General features: G+C 42.6%; 1 protein-coding gene across 3 annotated transcripts in view; it reads right to left on the bottom strand.

Annotated features, from left to right (window-relative positions):
• Positions 1-18,927, bottom strand: part of CD177 (CD177 molecule) — a 203,451-nt gene that overhangs the window by 168,783 nt on the left and 15,741 nt on the right. The window lies entirely within an intron of this gene.

Raw genomic sequence — 18,927 nt, 5'->3', positions numbered from 1 at the left:
GGGTCACTCGCCAAGGCCTGCTCGTCTTCCAAAGGCTCTCCTGTCCCCTGTTCCCCAGGCCTTCTGCTCTCCCCGTTCAGATCTCAGCCTCTCATGGGGACGCTCCACAGCCACAGTTCTCCCTACATAACAGCTGCCAGAGCACATGTCCCAAAACACAGATCTGACCAGGTCACTTCCCACTTAAAGCCGCTGGTGGTTCCTCAGTCACGAGAGTCCAAACTCCTTAAGCTGCTCGTCGAGACTTTCACCATTTCATACAACCCTGCCCTTCCTGCCACCAAAGAGGGTCCCAAATGAGACCAGGCCAAAAATATCCACCCTTCACTCCATCCTAAAAGACCAGCCAACTGGGTACAGGATACCTGGGAGTGGGTCCCCTCTCACACAGACATTAGTCAAGTTAGTTTTATCTGATGGTGTATCCTTGGGCTCTGAAGGAATGATACAGATTTCAAAGAGGAAAAGGAAAGAAAATGCATGGTGGGTGTTCAAGCCGGAGGGCCTGAGCTCATCGTTCTGCCGCAGGGAAGGCTGAGGCCTAGAGAAACAAGTCTACTAATTCAAGGTCAAGCTTAGTCACCAGCCCCAGGACCCAGGTCCCCTGGCCCACAATCCTGCTTCTTCTGCAAACAGGCCTAGAACTGCATGGGATTCGCACAGGCCTCCCCTTTCCCTGCACGCAACTCGGGACCCCCTTCCAGCCCCACAAGCCTGCAGATTCTAAGATGACATGGAAGAAACAGAACAGGGAAATTTAACCTGTGGCACCAATTCAGGGTGGAACTTCTGGGGACAAATACAGAGGCCTTTGACTATAGGGGAAAAAAATAGGCCCCTTGTTATGATGGGTGGAACCAAAACACAGCAGGATCAAGGAAATGAGTTCTATGTCCAGAGAGCAAGACTTAACACTAAAATATCAGAGTGGAAAGTAATGAAGGGAGAAACAGATACTTTAAGGAAATAAAGGCAATTACAAAGTTCATCTTACTCAACTCTGGTTTTTGTTTTTGTTGTTGTTTTCTTTCTTTTTGTTTTTTTTTTACCTCACATAGAGCTCTGTGTGGCCTGAGAGTTCCCAGGATCTGGGAGGGCCAGGAATAGGAGTGGTTCTCTGGTGGGTGGAGAACTCTCAAGATGAGATTCTACGGCTCTATTCTATTCTCTACTGTTAGTAGAGAAAGAAGTCACTCTATCTTTTTCCTAACTGCTGGTGAAAGAAAAAAACAAAAAACCACTCCACTCCTAACAAAGGCAACAAACCCTCCTGCAAAATACAGGGGACCTATTTGGGGACTGGGAACCTGACCACCTGCAGGAAACAGGAGGAGGGAAAAGCACAAAAGCCTGAGCCTTAAACAACAACTCTTTCACGAGCACATCCTCCCCAGCCACCGAGTCTGAAGCTACTTGGTATGATTTCAAAATGCCAGAAAGTCTTGGTTCAGCCCATAAAATGTCCCCAACCATATTCCTTGATACCTAGAGACTCGTCCCTTTGGACTTGATCCTTTGCATGACTGAACACTTATTTAGACTGAAGGACAAAGTCTCATGCTCACCCCCAACAAAGTCTATCACTCCTCCTTCCTGCCCTGGCACCAGCTGTTCCTCTACCTGCAACATCCGTCCTTCCCCTGCCCTTGCCCTCAGCAAACTCACAGGGCGCACGCCCTCAGAGTGGGAAGGGCCTCCACAGGCAAAAGAGAGTGGTTCCCTCTCTGTGCTCCCACAGTTCATTGAACATACTTATATTTCAACGTTCATAACATCACAAAGTAATGATATTTCATTTTTATTTTTGAAAATTAAGGTAAAGTATGAAAAAAACGATCGCCCGTGTTCCATTCTCCACCCATCATCTAGGCTTAATCAGTTTAATATATGGACATATTTCTACCAGTCTCCTTTCCTAGGTGGCAAACTGGAATCTCCTTGAAATGCAATGGCAATATACACCCCTCCACCCCCGTTCATACAGTTCTAGAGGTAGAAGCCCAAAAATGGGTGTCACTGGGATAAAATCGAGGTGTTGGCAGGATGGTATTCCTTCTGGAGATCCAAGGAGCAAAACCGCTCCCTTCCCTGCTCCAGTTTCCAGGGGCCACTTGCATTCCTTGGCACGCAGCCCCTGCATCTGCAAAGCCAGCGATGCCGGTGGAGTCTTTCTCACGCTGCGCTGTTCTGACCCTGACTCTCCTGCCTCCCTCCTTCACTTATGAGGAAGCTTGTGATGACACTGGGCCCAGCTGGAAAACCCAGGATATTCTCACTGTCTCAAGATCCTGAACTTCATCACATCTGCAGAGTCCCTTTTCCCCTAAAAAGTAACATTCACAGGTTCCAGGGATCAGGATGGGGACGTTTGAGGAAGACCATTATCTGCCTAAACTTGACCCACACCCAAACTTGCTTTGCCTTCCTTCTCTTTCCTTTTTCTGATCCACACGCAGGAGCACGAGCCTCGACGTGAAACACACTAGCTCTGTCATTAACTGGCTGGATGACCCTGGAGCCATCACTTCGTCTCCTTTAGCCCCTTCTTCCTCATCTGTAACACGAGGATAACTCTTACCGCACTGGGAAATGACAGTAAGACAGCAGGTGAGACACCTAAGGCATTAAACACAGTGCCTGCTCTGTTGATGAGCCACAGTAAACATCCCTTTCAACTCCTGCCTGTTTCCATCCTGTTTTCTCTCACCCTCGTCCATCTTCTTCTTCGTCTCCTTTCACTTCAGTGACTCAGTCTAACCATTAAGCTAAAAAGGCTATACATTCATCTCTCATGATTTTTTTGTTTCAGTGCTTCTTCGGATGGAATCTGCCATCACTCAAGGTAGCTCAGTATATTTTTAAGGAGAGATCCAATTTTTAAAAAGTCCTCTTATGTTCACATGAAACTTATATATATATATATATATATATATATATATATATACGTCCTACATCTTATACCTGCTGTCCCAATTCTGCCCTCTTAATATCCACATACATTTCCTTATTTCCTTTTTAGTCTTGCTCTTTACACATTTTAAATAAGGATGCTACACAGACAAAAGTACTGCCTGGGCCACAACAGGGAATTCCTTAAGCAAGATGGTGCCTATTGCAAGACATACCCTGAAGCCTGGTTATAAGCGTGGCTTTCAGCAAAACCATTTAACTCTAGGACACAATCCTAGACTCCCAGGGACAAAAACTGTGACACAAGCCACATGCCCTCTACATATTCCTGCCTTTACATTAAGACATTTTCCAAAAGGCCCCTCATGAGTTACTGCTACCCACTCTCTCCAGTCATGCAAGGTAAGCCTCCCCCTACCATCTTCGTCTCCAGCTGGCCAGCCAGGATCTTGGCTAGAAGATGCCTCCCCACCCAGATGACCAAGGTGCCACCTTTGCCTATCTATACCCATAATTCTAAGAGCTCATACCCACCCATATTCAACATATGCCTCTCAAACACCATGAACATTACCACCCAGGGTTTTACAGATTACAAAAACTGAGACAGAGAAGTGATTTACCCAGCATCTAACAACATAATTTAACCTCCTTTCCCACTCAAATAAATGTTAATGATTTAATCTTGGTAGAAGATGCCCTAAGATTGCTGAGGTCTCCTGAATGAAATCCACCTTCCTGAATTATTTTTGCCCCTCCATTTTCAAGATTTGACAGTCATCCTTCTGTTTTCTCTCTTGCCCTTGACTTACACACTCACAATTACACATCCCCTCATAAAGCAAGCTTTTATGAACCTCAGCCTCTTTGGGGGAAGAAACAGGATCAGGTAACTGGAAAAGTCATTTTTATTGAACTGTCAACTATTTGCACAGCCATTCTCTGGCCATAGACAGGGGACACTGGGGACAAAATGGGTAATGAGTAGGAAAGAGAGGAGGGAGAGTCCCTGGGTTGATCACAAAGGGGAAGAGGTCCTAAATGCAGAAACAATCATAAAACACACCCAGGGTTTGTGGCCTTTGAACAATGGCAGCCCCACCTGCCTCCTTCCCTACCTGCTGGCCTCTGACTTCCTCCCCAGCATGCCCCTCCTGGCCTTGACGTCTTAGACCCATACTAGGGGCCTGGAACCGGGGGCCAAACCAGAGCACCCAACACCGAACTGTGTGGGTGGAGGGAGCAGCAAGGGAGAAAGCACTCAATTTACAAGGGGCCTGACTCACTGTGTACACAACACCTGGGCACAGAATGGAGTAGGGACAGGTTGCTAAGCAGAACTCATGGTTTAGGGAGTTTTACAAAGGACACTTCCTCAATGTCCTACTGAGAGCAGAGGGGTGGGTGTGGGAGGCATGATGGCTTCCTCCCAATGTTTTTAACCCATTCTCTACCTGCCCCCACCCTGCTAGTTACATTCCTCTATCCATAGGTCACTTATTTGCTGAGTTGGTTTCCAGAACAAAAAACAAAAAAAAAAAATCTCAGTTGAATTCCTTAAAGATCCAAGCACTCAGTTCAGAACAAGTGTGTCTGTCATCTTAGTGATGACCAGTCAGATATCTTTTCAGGCTCTGGAGGAAGTTTTGACAAGAGCCTTTGCACCACACACTATCCCCCTGGGGACCACTGAGCTACAAACAAGAGGAGGAAGGAAGCTCCCTTGTGCTGGGACATTTATGTTTGCACCTCATCTGATGCTCACGATGACCCTGTGAAGTAGGTACTATTATTCCTATTAGGGAAATGAGAAACAAAAATTGCAAGAAAAGCAATGAAACTAGAACACACCCTCACACCATGCACAAAAATAAACTCCAAATGGCTGAAAGACTTAAATATACGACAGGACACCATCAAACTCCTAGAAGAAACATAGGCAAAACACTCTCTGACATCAACATCATGAATATTTTCTCAGGGCAGTCTCCCAAAGCAATAGAAATTAGACCAAAAATAAACCCATGGGACCTCATCAAACTGAAAAGCTTTTGCACAGCAAAGGAAACCCAAAAGAAAACAAAAAGACAACTTACAGAATGGGAGAAAATAGTTTCAAATGATGCAACTGACAAGGGCTTAATCTCTAGAATATATAAGCAACTTATACAACTCAACAGCAAAAAAACCAATCAATCAATGGAAAAATGGGCAAAAGACCTGAATAGACATTTCTCCAAAGAAGATATACAGATGGCCAACAAACACATGAAAAAATGCTCAACATCGCTGATTATAAGAGAAATGCAAATCAAAACTACCATGAGATACCACCTCACACCAGTCAGAATGGCCATCATTAATAAATTCACAAATAACAAGTGCTGGAGGGGCTGTGGAGAAAAGGGAACCCTCCTGCACTGTTGGTGGGAATGTAAACTGGTACAGCCACTATGGAGAACAGTTTGGAGATACCTTAGAAATCTATACATAGACCTTCCATATGACCCTGCAATCCCACTCTTGGGCATCTATCCGGACAAAGCTCTACTTAAAAGAGACACATGCACCCGCATGTTCATTGCAGCACTATTCACAATAGCCAGGACATGGAAACAATCCAAATGTCCATCGACAGAGGATTGGATTCGGAAGATGTGGTATATATACACAATGGAATACTACTCAGCCATAAAAAAGGATGACATCATGCCATTTGCAGCAACATGGATGGAACTAGAGAATCTCATACTGAGTGAAATGAGCCAGAAAGACAAAGACAAATACCATATGATATCACTTATAACTGGAATCTAATATCCAGCACAAATGAACATCTCCTCAGAAAAGAAAATCATGGACTTGGAGAAGAGACTTGTGGTTGCCTGATGGGAGGGGGAGGGAGTGGGAGGGATCGGGAGCTTGGGCTTATCAGTCACAACCTAGAATAGATTTACAAGGAGATCCCGCTGAATAGCATTGAGAACTATGTCTAGATACTCATGTTGCGACAGAAGAAATGGTGGGGGAAAAACTGTAATTGTAATGTATACATGTAAGGATAACCTGACCCCCTTGCTGTACAGTGGGAAAATAAAATTTAAAATAAATAAATAAATAAATAAATTAGCTTCCTACAAATAAAAAAAAAAAAATTGCAAGAAGATCAATTTTCTTGGCCCTTATCCAAGAACGGATAAAAGGGAGAACCAAGATTCAGACTCATACTGTAGTTCCCGTTGTGGCCCAGCAGAAATAAATCTGACTAGGAACTATGAGGTTGCAGGTTTGATCCCTGGCCTTGCTCAGCAGGTTAAGGATCTGGTGTTGCTGTGGCTGTGGTGTAGGCCAGCAGCTGTAGCTCCAATTAGACCCCTAGCCTGGGAACCTCTGTATGCTGCAGGTGCAGCCCTGAAAAGACAAAAAAGAAAAAGAAAAAAAAAAAAGATTCAGACTCACATGTTTCTAAATCTAAAGCTCTTATTTTCACTCCACATCATCCTACCCACCAGCATCCAAGGACAGGAAAGCAAGTGCTTCTACCAGAAATACTCATAAAAGTTTTCAGTGAAGGCACAGGATCTGAAATGGGCCTTAGGATAAAAAATAATTCAGGAAGCTGAGCAGGAAGGTAAGGGAACTACAGGAAGAAAGAAAAGAATAGAATAAATGCAGACATGGGAAAGTAAAACTTAAGTTTGAGTCTTATTGCAAAGACCAAGGAAGCAGATGGGGGACATGCTATGGGGCTTTCAATGGCAACCTAGGATTTTGAACTTCATCCTACAGAAGACAAGAGCCACTGGAAAGCTTTGACAGGTCAGAAAATGACAAAATAGTATGGGCAGGAAGATTACTCTGACAGTATTAGGCAAGATAACTTAGGGAAGTAGTTCTCAACTCAGGCAAATCATTGATTACCTGAAAGCTTTCCTTCTTTTTTTTTCTTATATTTTATTTTAACATAAGATACCACCAGAAAAACTGCTAGAGCTCATCAACAAATTCAGTAAAGTTTCAAGACACAAATTAATAGACAGAAATCTGTTGAATTTTATGCACTAACAATGAACTATCAGAAAGAGAAATTAAGGAAACAATCCAATTTACAGTCTCATCAAAAGGAATAAAATACCTAGGAATAAACCTACCTAAGGAGATAAGAGATATATACTCAAGAAACTACAAGACGCTGATGAAAGAAATTGAAGACAACACAAACAAATGGAAAGGTATACCATGTTCATAGGTTAGAAGAATTAATACTGTCAAAATGAGCATACCACTGAAGGCAGTCTTCATATTCAATGCAATCCCTATCAAAATGCCAAGGGCATTTTTCACAGAACTAGAACAAATAATTTTTAAATAGTATGGAAACACAAAAGACCCCAAATAGCCAAAACAATCTTGAGAAAGAAGAACAGAGCTGGAGCTATCATGGTCTCTGGTTTTGAACTATACTACAAAGCTACAGTAATCAGAATAGTGTGGTAGTGGCCCAGAAACAGACACATAGCTCAATGGAACAGAATAGAGAGCCCAGAAGTAAACCAACAAACACATTTATGGTCAATTAATCTATGACAAAATATCCAGGAATATACAATGGAAAAAAGACCACCTCTTCAATAAGTGGTGCTGAGAAAACTGGATAGCTACATGTGGAACAATGAAATTAGAACATTTTCTCATATTGTAAACAAAAATAAATTCAAAATGAGTTACAGACCTAAACATAAGATTGGAAACCGGAGTTCCCGTTGTGGCTCAGTGGTTAACAAATCCGACTAGGAACCATGAGGTTTCAGGTTTGATCCCTGGCCTTGCTCAGTGGGTTAAGGATCTGGCATTGCCATGAGCTGTGGTGTAGGTCACAGAGGCAGCTTGGATCCCGCATTGCTGTGGCTCTGGCGTAGGCCAGCAGCTACAGCTCCAATTAGACCCCTAGCCTGGGAACCTCCATATGCCACAGGAGCAGCCCTGGAAAAGACAAAAAGACAAAAAAAAAGAAAAAAAAGATTAGAAACCATAAATCTCCTAGAAGAAAACAGAGGCAGATCACTCTTAAATAATAGCACTATTTTTTTTTTTTTTTTTGGATCTGACTCCTAAGGCAAAGGAAACAAAAGAAAAAAGAAAAAAAATAGAACCTAACTATTCTTTTTTTTTTCACTTAAATATGTATTTTTATTTGTAACAAACAAGTATTAAACTGTAAAGTATTTTTGTACAAATTTAATACTTTAATAGCATGTTATTTATCGTCTATGTATGGTTTTGGGGAATTCAAAATTGTTGCAAATATTTGTATGGAAAAAAAAACCCTCTACCAAATGGAATAAACAAACAGTGATTTTAAAAAGCAAAAAAAAAAAAAAAAAAAAAAAGACACTTTGTGTGTGTGCATGCTTTGAATATATGTTAGTGTTCTAGATTGAGCCCTACACAATAGTTATGGTTATATAATTTTCTAAAGGGGAAAGGTTTTTGCCATAAACTTGAAAAACAGTATGGAAGAGCATAGGTTTTGAAATTTGATCTAGGTTTGAATTCCAGTTCTGATACTCACTGATGGCATGAAATTTACTTACTGCGAATCCATTTCCCCACCTATAATACTGACCGTCATGTCTACATTCTAGGAGTTTAATGAAGAGAGTTGTGACACACATGTGAAAGTGCTAAAACAAGCAGAAGAATTTCCAAGACTAATGATATGTTTATATACAAAGCTTAATCTTAACTAAAGGATCACATCTGCCCTCAGAGAACATTATATGTATTCTATAAAATGTCTATAAACTACTAAAATGTATAAAATTTTAATCAAGCTATCTTAAAAAACTATACCTTATAGTCCCAACATTTTCATGTTTGCAAATTGTCTTACAGGCTTTTCAGAAGTCACAGGAACAAGGCAGGAGGATGTCCATTCTTGCCACTTTTATTTAACTGTACTGCAGGTTCTAGCCAGGGCAGTATGACAATAAAGTGAAATAAAAGGCATCTAGATTGGAAAGGAAGTAAAACAAACTCTATCAGCAGATGATATCTTGCATATACAAAATTCTAAGGAATACACTAAAAACCTATTAAAATTAACAAATGTTTAGCAAGGTTGCAAGATCAACATATAAAAGTCAACTGTATTTCTATACTGTAGTAATGAACAAATCAAAAATTAAAACAATTATATTCTCGTAGGATCAAAAAATATTTAGGATTAATAAGACTACAGAGAAGGTTTAGAAGATGGAAGAGTAGAACCAGCTTTACAACAAATGTTAAAGGATTTTCTCTAGATGCAAAATAAAAGGCCACAACTAGAAACAAAATTACAAAATGAAAAAGCTCAATGGTAAAGGCAAACATACAGTTAAGGTAGGCAATCATCCACACACAAAACTGATAGGGAGGTTAAAAGACAAAAGTAGAAAAATCATCTGTAGCCACAATAAGCAGTTAAGAGATACACAAAACAATTAGATGAAAAATAGATCAAAGTAATTGCGAGGGGAGGAGAGTACAAATGCATTTGAAATTAGGAGATCAGCCACTTAAAAAATCTATAATAGATAATACACAAAAAAAAAAGGAAAAGGAATTCAAACATGACACTAAAGATTGTTATCAAATCACAAGAGAACAAAAGAGAAAAAAAAAAAAACTACAAAAACACATCCAAAACAATTAACGAAATGGCAGTAAGAATATACATATTGCCAATTACCTTGAATGTAAATGGACTAAATTGCTCCATCCAAAAGACAGAGACTGGCTGAATGGATACAAAAACAAGACCTGTATTACATGCTGCCTACAAGAGACTCATTTCAGAACTACAGACACATACAGACTGAAAGCCAAGGGATGGAAAAAGGTATTCCACGGAAATGGAAATCAAAAGAGCCAGAGTAGCAATACTTACATCAGGCAAAATAGACTAAATAAAGACTGTTACAAGAGACAAAGGACACCACCACATAATAATCAATGCATCAATCCAAAAAGATATAACAATTGTAAATATATATACACCCAACATAGCAGCACCTCAATATAGAAGACAAATACTAAGACTTAAAAGAAGAAATCAACAGTAACAAAATAATAGGGGACTTTTAACACTCCACTTACATCAATGGACTGATCATCCATACGAAAAAACCAATAAGGAATCACAGGTCTTAAATGAGACATTAGACGGAGTTCCCGTCGTGGCTCAGTGGTTAACAAATCCGACTAGGAACCATGAGGTTTCAGGTTTGATCCCTGGCCTTGCTCAGTGGGTTAAGGATCTGGCATTGCCATGAGCTGTGGTGTAGGTCACAGAGGCAGCTTGGATCCCGCATTGCTGTGGCTCTGGCGTAGGCCAGCAGCTACAGCTCCAATTAGACCCCTAGCCTGGGAACCTCCATATGCCACAGGAGCAGCCCTGGAAAAGGCAAAAAGACAAAAAAAAAGAAAAAAAAGATTAGAAACCATAAATCTCCTAGAAGAAAACAGAGGCAGATCACTCTTGAATAATAGCACTATTTTTTTTTTTTGGATCTGACTCCTAAGGCAAAGGAAACAAAAGAAAAAAGAAAAAAAAATAGAACCTAACTATTCTTAAAAGCTTTTGCACAACAAAGAAACTATTGGCAAAACAAAAAGGCAATCTACTGAATAGGAGAAAATATTTGCAAAAGATATGACTGATAAAGGATTACTATTCAACATAAATAAATAGCTCATACAACCCAATATCAAAAAAAAAAAAAAAAATCCAAGCAAAAATGGGCAGAAGACATGTATAAACATTTTTTCCAAGGAAGACATACAGATGGCCAGTGGGCACATAAAATGATGCTCAACATCACTAATCATCAGAGAAATGCAAATCAAAACCACCATGAGACATCACCTCACCCCTGTCAGAATGGCTACCATCAAAAAGAATATAAATAACAAATGTTGGTAAGGATGTGAAGAAAAGGAAACCCTGTACACTGTTGGGAGACATGTAAGTTGGTGCAGCCTATGGAAAACAGTATGGAAGTTCCTCAAAAAACTAAAAATAGAACCACCATCTGATCCAGCAATTCCACTCTTAGGTATACGTCCACAGAAAATGAAAATATTAATTGCAAAAATAAATGAAACCCCATGCGCACAGCAGCATTATTCATAATCACCAAGATAAGGAACCAACTTGTGTCCATGTCGTAAATATACACAATGAAATATTACTCAGCCATACAAAATAATGAAATTTGGAGTTCCCGTCGTGGCGCAGTGGTTAACGAATCCGACTAGGAACCATGAGGTTGTGGGTTCAGTCCCTTCCCTTGCTCAGTGGGTTAACGATCCGGCGTTGCCGTGAGCTGTGGTGTAGGTTGCAGGCACGGCTCAGATCCCGCCTTGCTGTGGCTGTGCTACAGCTCCGATTCGACCCCTAGCCTGGGAACCTCCATATGCTGCGAGAGTGGCCCAAGAAATGGCAAAAAGACCAAAAAATAAAATAAATAAATAAAATAAAATAAAATAATGAAATTTTCCCATTTGCAACAACACAGATGCTTAGTGAAATAAGTTGGGCAGAGAAAGACAAATACTATATGTTATCACTTATATCTGGAATCTAAAGACACAAAACAAACTAGTGAGTATGACAAGAAAGAAACAGGCTCACAGATATGAGAACAAGCTAGTGCTTACCAGCGACAAGAGGGAAAGGGGAGGAGAAAGATAGGGGTAGGAGACTTAGAGTTATAAACTTTATGTATAAAGTACATAATTTACAGAATTATATGGTACAGCACATGAATATATGAATATAACCAATATTTCATAATGACTATAAATAGAATATAATCTACAAAAATATAGAATCACTAAGTTGTACACCTGAAACTAACTTAATGTTGTAGGAGTTCCCATCGTGGCTCAGAGGAAATGAATCTGACTAGTATCCAAGAGGACACAAGTTCCATCCCTGGCCTCACTCAGTGGTTTAAGGATATGGCATTGCCATGAGCTGTGGTGTAGGTCACAGACATGGCTCTGATCTGGCGTTGCTGTGGCTACGGCATAGGCCAGGGCTACAGCTCTGATTCGCCCCCTAGCTGGGAAACTCCATGTGTTAAGGATGCGGCCTTAAAAAGACAAAAAAAAAAAAAAAAAGTTGTAAATAAAATATAAGAAAAGAAGGAAGGAAGGGAGAAAGAGAGAGAGGAAGGGAGAGAGGGAGGTTGAAAGAGAGAGAGAGAGGGAGGAAGGAAGGAAGGAAGGAAAGGAAAGGAGACAGTGCACTTTTTTTAAAAAGGTTAAATGCCTACTTTTCTGGGACACCAGTGCTACTACTCCTTTGATGATAAGACTCTCTATCCAGGTGCTGAGGCCACGCTAACTTGCTGTGTATGTGCTGACCTGTTTTTATTTGAAACCTTGAAGGAATGTAACCCTGACATGTTTGATGGTCCTTCTGACAAGATATAAAACTGGGCTAAGGAATTCCTGTTGTGGTTCAGAGGGTTAAGAACCCAACATGGTATCTGTGAGCATTCGGGTTTGATCCCTGTCTTTGCTCAGTGGGTTAAGGATCCCATGTTGCTGAAAGCTGCGGTGTAGATTGCAGATGTGGCTCAGATCCAGCATTGCTGTGGCTGTGGCACAGGCCCCAGATGCAGATGCAGCTTCAATTCAACCCCTTGCCCAGGAATTTCCACATGCTGCAGCCCTAAAAAGGCCTTAAAGTGAGGCCCTAAAAAGGAAAAAAAAAAAAAAAATGGGCTGAAAACCATGCTTCTCCAGAACAGTTCCTCAGAGCAATCCAGGCACAATCTCCAGGAATACCGTCCTCAATTTGGCTCCAATAAAACTCTTTTCCATTCTTTCTTTCTTTTTTTTTTTTTTTTTTTCCAGGGCTTCACTTGCAGCATATGGAAGTTCCCAGGCTAGGGGTCGAATCAGAGCTGTAGCTGCCAGCCTACACCACAACCACAGCAATGCCATATCTGAGCAATGTCTGGGACCTACACCACAGCTCAGAACAACACCAGATCCTTCACCCACTGAGCGAGTCCAGAGATCAAACCCAAGTCCTCATGGATTCTAATCGGGTTCATTACCACTGAGCCATGACAAAAACTCCACTTTTCTATTCTTAATATAGATTGGTTATTTCCATCAACAGGGGTAACCAAAGTGACACCCTGAACAAGGCCAAAGGGGATGGTGGTGAAAATGGAGCTCTGGTTCCTAAAGCTACAGAGTCACCACCACAACAGTAAAAGGGGCCACACGATGTAGTGGAGAGAGACCTGGACTAAGAGTGGGAAGCTTGGGTTTAGATGGAGAAACCTAAGTGCTAAAGTCATGACTACGTCAGGCAAGTCACCCCTCTCTGGACTTCAGGCTCCATTCATAAATCTGGAGAAGGGAGAATTAATCTAAATGTCTTCTTTTTTGGTGGGGGAGTAATTTCAAATTTTAATTACCTAGACTAAACATTTGATAAGCCATCTATAGATAATGTAGAAAATTTAAAACAAGGTAAATACATCATACAATTGATTACAATACAGTACTTTTGCTTCTGTCATCACTCCTCAACACCCCATCCATTGTGTGGTAAATTAGGTCAACATAGAGTCCTTATTATAGTAGATGTCTTTCAATACAATTTAGTTCTATGTTTTAAGTGATATTAACAGTAGCTTGCATTTCATTTAGAGTAGCTAAGTCATTCTTCCAATTTTTAGCCTTTCATATAATCACATTCTCTGTTCTTTCATAATTCACTAGTCTTTTATTTATTATAATTGTATTGAAGTATAGTTGGTTTACAATATTGTGTTAGTTTCAGGTATATAGCAAAGTTATTCAGTTATACACACATACACACACACATATATATATTCCTTTTAAGATTCCTTTCCATTATAGGTTATTAAAAGATATTGAATATAGTTCTGTGTGCTATATAGTAGGCCCTTGTAGTTTATCTATTTTTTATATAGTAGTATGTGTTTTAATCCCATACTCCTAATTTATCCCTCCTCTCCTCATTCCCCTTTGGTAAGCAGGAGGAAATTTTGTTTTCTATGTCTGTGAGTTTATTTCTATTCTGTAAATAAGTTCATTTGTATCATTCTTTTAAATTCCACATATAAGCAATTTCATAAATTTGTCTTTGTCTGACTTACTTCACTTAGCATGATGATCTCTAGCTCCATCCATGTTGCTGCAGATGGCATTATTTCATTCATTTTTATGGCTAATATTCCATCGTGCATATATGTACCACATCGTCCACTCATCTGTCAATGGACACTTAGGTTGCCTCCATTTCTTAGCTATTGTAAATAGTGCTGCTATGAACACTAGATGCATGCATCTTCTCAAATTATAGTTTTCTCCAGATATATACCCAGGAAAATGACCTCTAAGTCTTTGATATTCAGAGTGCGGCCCAGCAAGAGCATCACCCAAAAGCTTATTAGAAATGCAGAATTCAGAGTTCCGGAGTGGCTCAGTGGGTTAAGAAAATGATTAGTATCCATGAGGATGCAGGTTTGATCCCTGGCCTCACTCAGTGGGTTAAGGATCCAAAGTTGCCACAAGCTGTGGCTCAAGTCTCGGATATGTCTCGACATTGCTGTGGCTGTGGTGTAGGCCGGCAGCTGCAGATCCAATTTGACCCCAGCCTGGGAACTTCCATATACCACAGATGTGGCCCTAAAAAAAAAAGAAAGAAAGAAAGCAAATAGAAACACAGAACATAGCCCCCACCAGAAGAATCAGATTTGAACTTGAACAAGACACTCAGGAGATCTGTTAGCACATTAAAATTTGAGACACTTCTCTAAAATGTCTGCCACTTCCAAACTGCAATTGGTTTTACACATTATAGATACAGAGAACAGATCTGTGGTTGCCAAGGGGTAAGGGAGGAGAAAGGAGTGGAAGTTTGGGATTAGCAAATACAAACTATTATACATAAAATGGATAAACAACAGAGTCTTACTGTATAGCACAGGGAACTATATTCAACATCCTGTGATAAACCATAATGGAAAATAATATGAAAAAAATATATAGGGAGTTCCCATCATGGCTCAGAGGAAGCAAATCCGACTAGCATTCATGAGGATGCAGGTTAGATCCCTGGCCTCACTCAGAGGTTTAAGGATCCAGCGTTGCCGGGAGCTGTGGTGTAGGTAGTAGATTCGGCTCGGATCAGACATTGCTGTAGCTGTGGTGTAGGCCAGCAGCTACAGTTTTAATTTGACCCCTAGCCTAGGAACCTCCTTATGCCCCGGGCACAGCCCTAAAAAAAAAGACCAAAAAAATTAAAAATTAAATATATATATATATATATATAACTGAATCACTTTGCTATACAACAGAAATGAATACAACTGGAGTTCCTGAGGCTGATTAAGAATCTGACGTTGTCTCTGCAGTGGCATGGATTCGCTACACAGCCTGGCACAGCAGGTTAAGGATCTCGCATTGCTGCAGCTGTGGCATAGGTCACAGCTGCTGCTTGGATTTGATCCCTGACCTGGGAACTTCCATATGCCAGAGGAGCTACCCCAAAAAAGATATTACCAGAACATTATATCAGCTATACTTCAATAAGTTTTAAAAATTTTTTAAACAATGAAATGCAATGGTTTCTGACTAATCCCAACACTGCACCAAGCAGGAAAAAAAAGTTTACCTAGTCACTTCACCTTGCCCTTTCCCTAATCCTAAACAGAGCTCTTACACTGGCAATCACTGTAGTTTTAGAAACACGAGTGGGGCACCGCTGCCACCTTGTGGTCACGCTCTGGAAGTGCAATGAGTTTACAGTTCTCGCAGTAAAGGAGCCGGGAGGGTGTGAGCAGACCAGGTGGAGACCAAGGCACAGATTACACAAGAGAATCACAACCACCCACAATGACGAAGTAACTGTCAGACCTGGGCCTGCGTCATAGAGTAATGTCACATTTCAAAGGGCAGTTTCTATAATACCTAATAAAATGTGGTGTTAATGGGAATCCAGGGGGCCAAGCCAAGCCCTACCCTAGTAACCTTCAAGAAGAAAATCACTATGACAGTTATTTCCAGACATCCAGCTCCTCAGTAAAATTTTCGTTTTCCAAGGAAACTTACTTTACCCTGACAGTTCTTTCTCATCCTGAGCCAAAATGTGTCCAATGCAGACTCACAAGCCTACTGCTACTCTCTGTAGGCACAGAAATGCCTCATACCTTTTCACACAACAGACCTTCAAATACTTGTGAGCAACCACCATGCACCCCTCCATCCTCCCTCAGCCATTTCCAAAATGACATATTCTGAAGTTCCCTGTGCTCTCTGGTCACTTTCTGACGGGCAAGTGAGGTGTGTCAACCACAGCAGAAACACCGAGTCCGGGGACTGTTCCAACCCCAGCAGCACAGCCACAGGACGACCCACGTCCCCATTCTGAGCACCTCACCTGCATTTAGAGAGCCTAATTCCACACCAGCTGCCGTCAGGAGACTGGATTCGCCTACTTGTGCTGCTGCCCAGTCAGCCCTTACCTGTGCAGGTGTATACGTTCTGTTCAGCTTTACTGTTAAGAAGCATTTATCAGAGCCTGCTATGCGCTGTGCGCTGGAGACACAGGGATGAATCGGACCTGGCCCCTGCCCTCCCTGAGGACCAGGCATGGAGGGAACCCCACTCAAAGCCAGAGCCTAACAGTGACACGAGAAATGCTGTGAAAGATGTAGACAAAGACTTGGGCTCATTTCATCAACCTCCTGTGAAAATCGTCCGCTCTGGGGTTTCTGGGCTCTCACGCTCCTCATTTCAAGCTCCAAGTGAAAAAGTAAAAGAAGGCGAGTGGCCCAGATTGTTGCAGGCAAGGTTCAATCAGACATTTCCCTCTGGAGTCTCCAAATGTTGGTGGGCTCCCTCTCCATCCTGAACGTCCTCTCTCTCCTACCGGAGCTCAGCACATCTGCACAGGCAGCAGCCAGGCAGCCGCACAATAGCAGAGATTCCAGCAAGTCAGGAAGCCCGAGTTTTCCTTCCCTGGCTTTGAAGCTAACTGAGTGAGACCCTGAAGAAATCACATAACTTCCCTGAGCTTTCATTTCTGCTTCCACAGAGGGGCAGCTGGACGAACTCTCCACAGGTCTGTATGTAGTGACAGTTCCTCAGAAACAGCGTCACACCTTCCTCTACTCCAGAGACACCGCCTGCAAATGCCCGGCACACATGAGGGACTCAAATGCCCACTGAATGTAGGTGTGAACAAATGGCTATTCTTAGAGCAGCAGGAAGCATGGATACAGTCAACAAGCATTTTGGAATGTCTAACTAAGCACACTGTAGAGTGGGGAGACGAAATTACAGTGGGAAAACAGTTATTTCTCCCACTCTCCCCTTACCTCCGTCCTGGAGGCGGACCTTTGGAAGTCACAGAGTGTTGACTGTTCTAGTCAGAGCTGGTGCTCTGAGTAGCTGTCAGTATTAACAAGAGAAGAGCCTGTCGGGCTTGGGGTGTTTTATAGCCATGGACCTGAGGGACCCAAAGCTCCCTCCCGTGGAAAACAGGACCCGACACCCCATCAAAGTCCGTAGAGGAGAAAGCCAGACGGAGCGAGCTGACAGGGAGCCAGGACCTGGGGAGAGCAGAGGGGCAAACAGAGGGGACCTGGAGGGAGGTGTGAGGACGAGCTCCCTCATCCCCCGGCAGTCTCGGAGTGGACTGCGGGGCCACTCGATGGGACAGCAAAGCAGCCCCTCAGGCTCATGTGTGTGTGCACATGATCTTCTGTCAGAAAAACGGTTCTTTCTGGTAATGGGCTGCACTTCCACATGCTTCCTAACGTAGCAGGCCTAGTTAAAGGGTTACAAAAATATCGGTCAATTCAACAAACTTTACACACTACCCACATGAGTTCAGGCACATAGACATAAACAAGAAACGGCCCCTGCCTCAAAAGCCCCCACCCAATCAGCTCCAGGCTCCTTCTCTGCCCTGCCCCCCTCTGCCCTCCCCCAACACAAATCCTCCCCCACCCTCCAGACCCAGCCCAAGTTCCGCTAAACCCAGAGTCCCCTGGCGTCTCACAGTCCACAGTGAACTCTTGCCTCTTCTCAAATTTGGTCCCACTGTGTCTCTAGGTGTTATGACGTATACACGTCACCTCCCTGGCTAGACCTGAGCTTCCTGAGGACACAGACCACTGCTAGAACGTTGCAGGGAGGAACCACATCAGTGGTTTATATCAGACCAAGCTCAGCCGAGCCCGAGCCTTCAACTCCAGGACAGGACAACCTCCACTGCCTGGCACAGGGCCTGCTGCCTGCAGATGCTTTATAAACTCCATAGTAGCAAAGTCTACAACCTGTCCAAAGGCAGACAATCTGAAACCGAGAGGGTAAGAAAGAGCAAACCAAAGCCATGCCTTCCTTGCCTCCTCCCTCCTCTTGGCTGGAACGGTCATACCACCTGTTCTCACTCTGGTCTGGAGGAGCCAGGGAGGACTTCCTTGTTAACCTTCCCCTCAGCCCCACAAAAATCACCCAGCACTCAAGGCCAGCCTCTGCTCTGTCTTTGAGCCCATTTCCTAAAGTCCCTGGAGTGAGTCACACTTAATAAGTGTTCATTTCCTGTACGCTTGGTGTTTGCTCCAGGTAGGGTCAGCTCCTGCTTTAGCCTTGGACTCTTTCCAAACGAGGTCTGGCGCCAAGAGCCCAGCAGCCTGAGCTAACACCTTCCCCGCTGTGGTTCCTGTTTCTCAAACCCTCTTGGACCTGAAGCCTTGAGGGTCTTCCACCAACCCAGGTCCCTCTCCTTTAGGCACCGCCACCTTCCTGACCAACAACAGGAGGCCTGGTTTGACCCAGTGCTCCAGGGCAGGGCTCGGGGCAAGAGACAGAGCCTCTCCTCCCTCATCCTCTCTGCTTCCCACCTCGTGTGGCCACAGAACTCGAGGAAATTGTCAAAGTCAGGACACGGCAACTTCCCAAACAACAACACTG

Source organism: Sus scrofa, chromosome 6, assembly GCF_054392235.1.
Source record: "Sus scrofa isolate SSC_HxYL_T2T_F1_AM1 chromosome 6, Sscrofa_HxYL_maternal_Yorkshire_Landrace_v2.0, whole genome shotgun sequence".
Taxonomy (NCBI): Eukaryota; Metazoa; Chordata; class Mammalia; order Artiodactyla; family Suidae; genus Sus; species Sus scrofa.
This window is presented reverse-complemented; position numbering and strand designations above follow the sequence as displayed.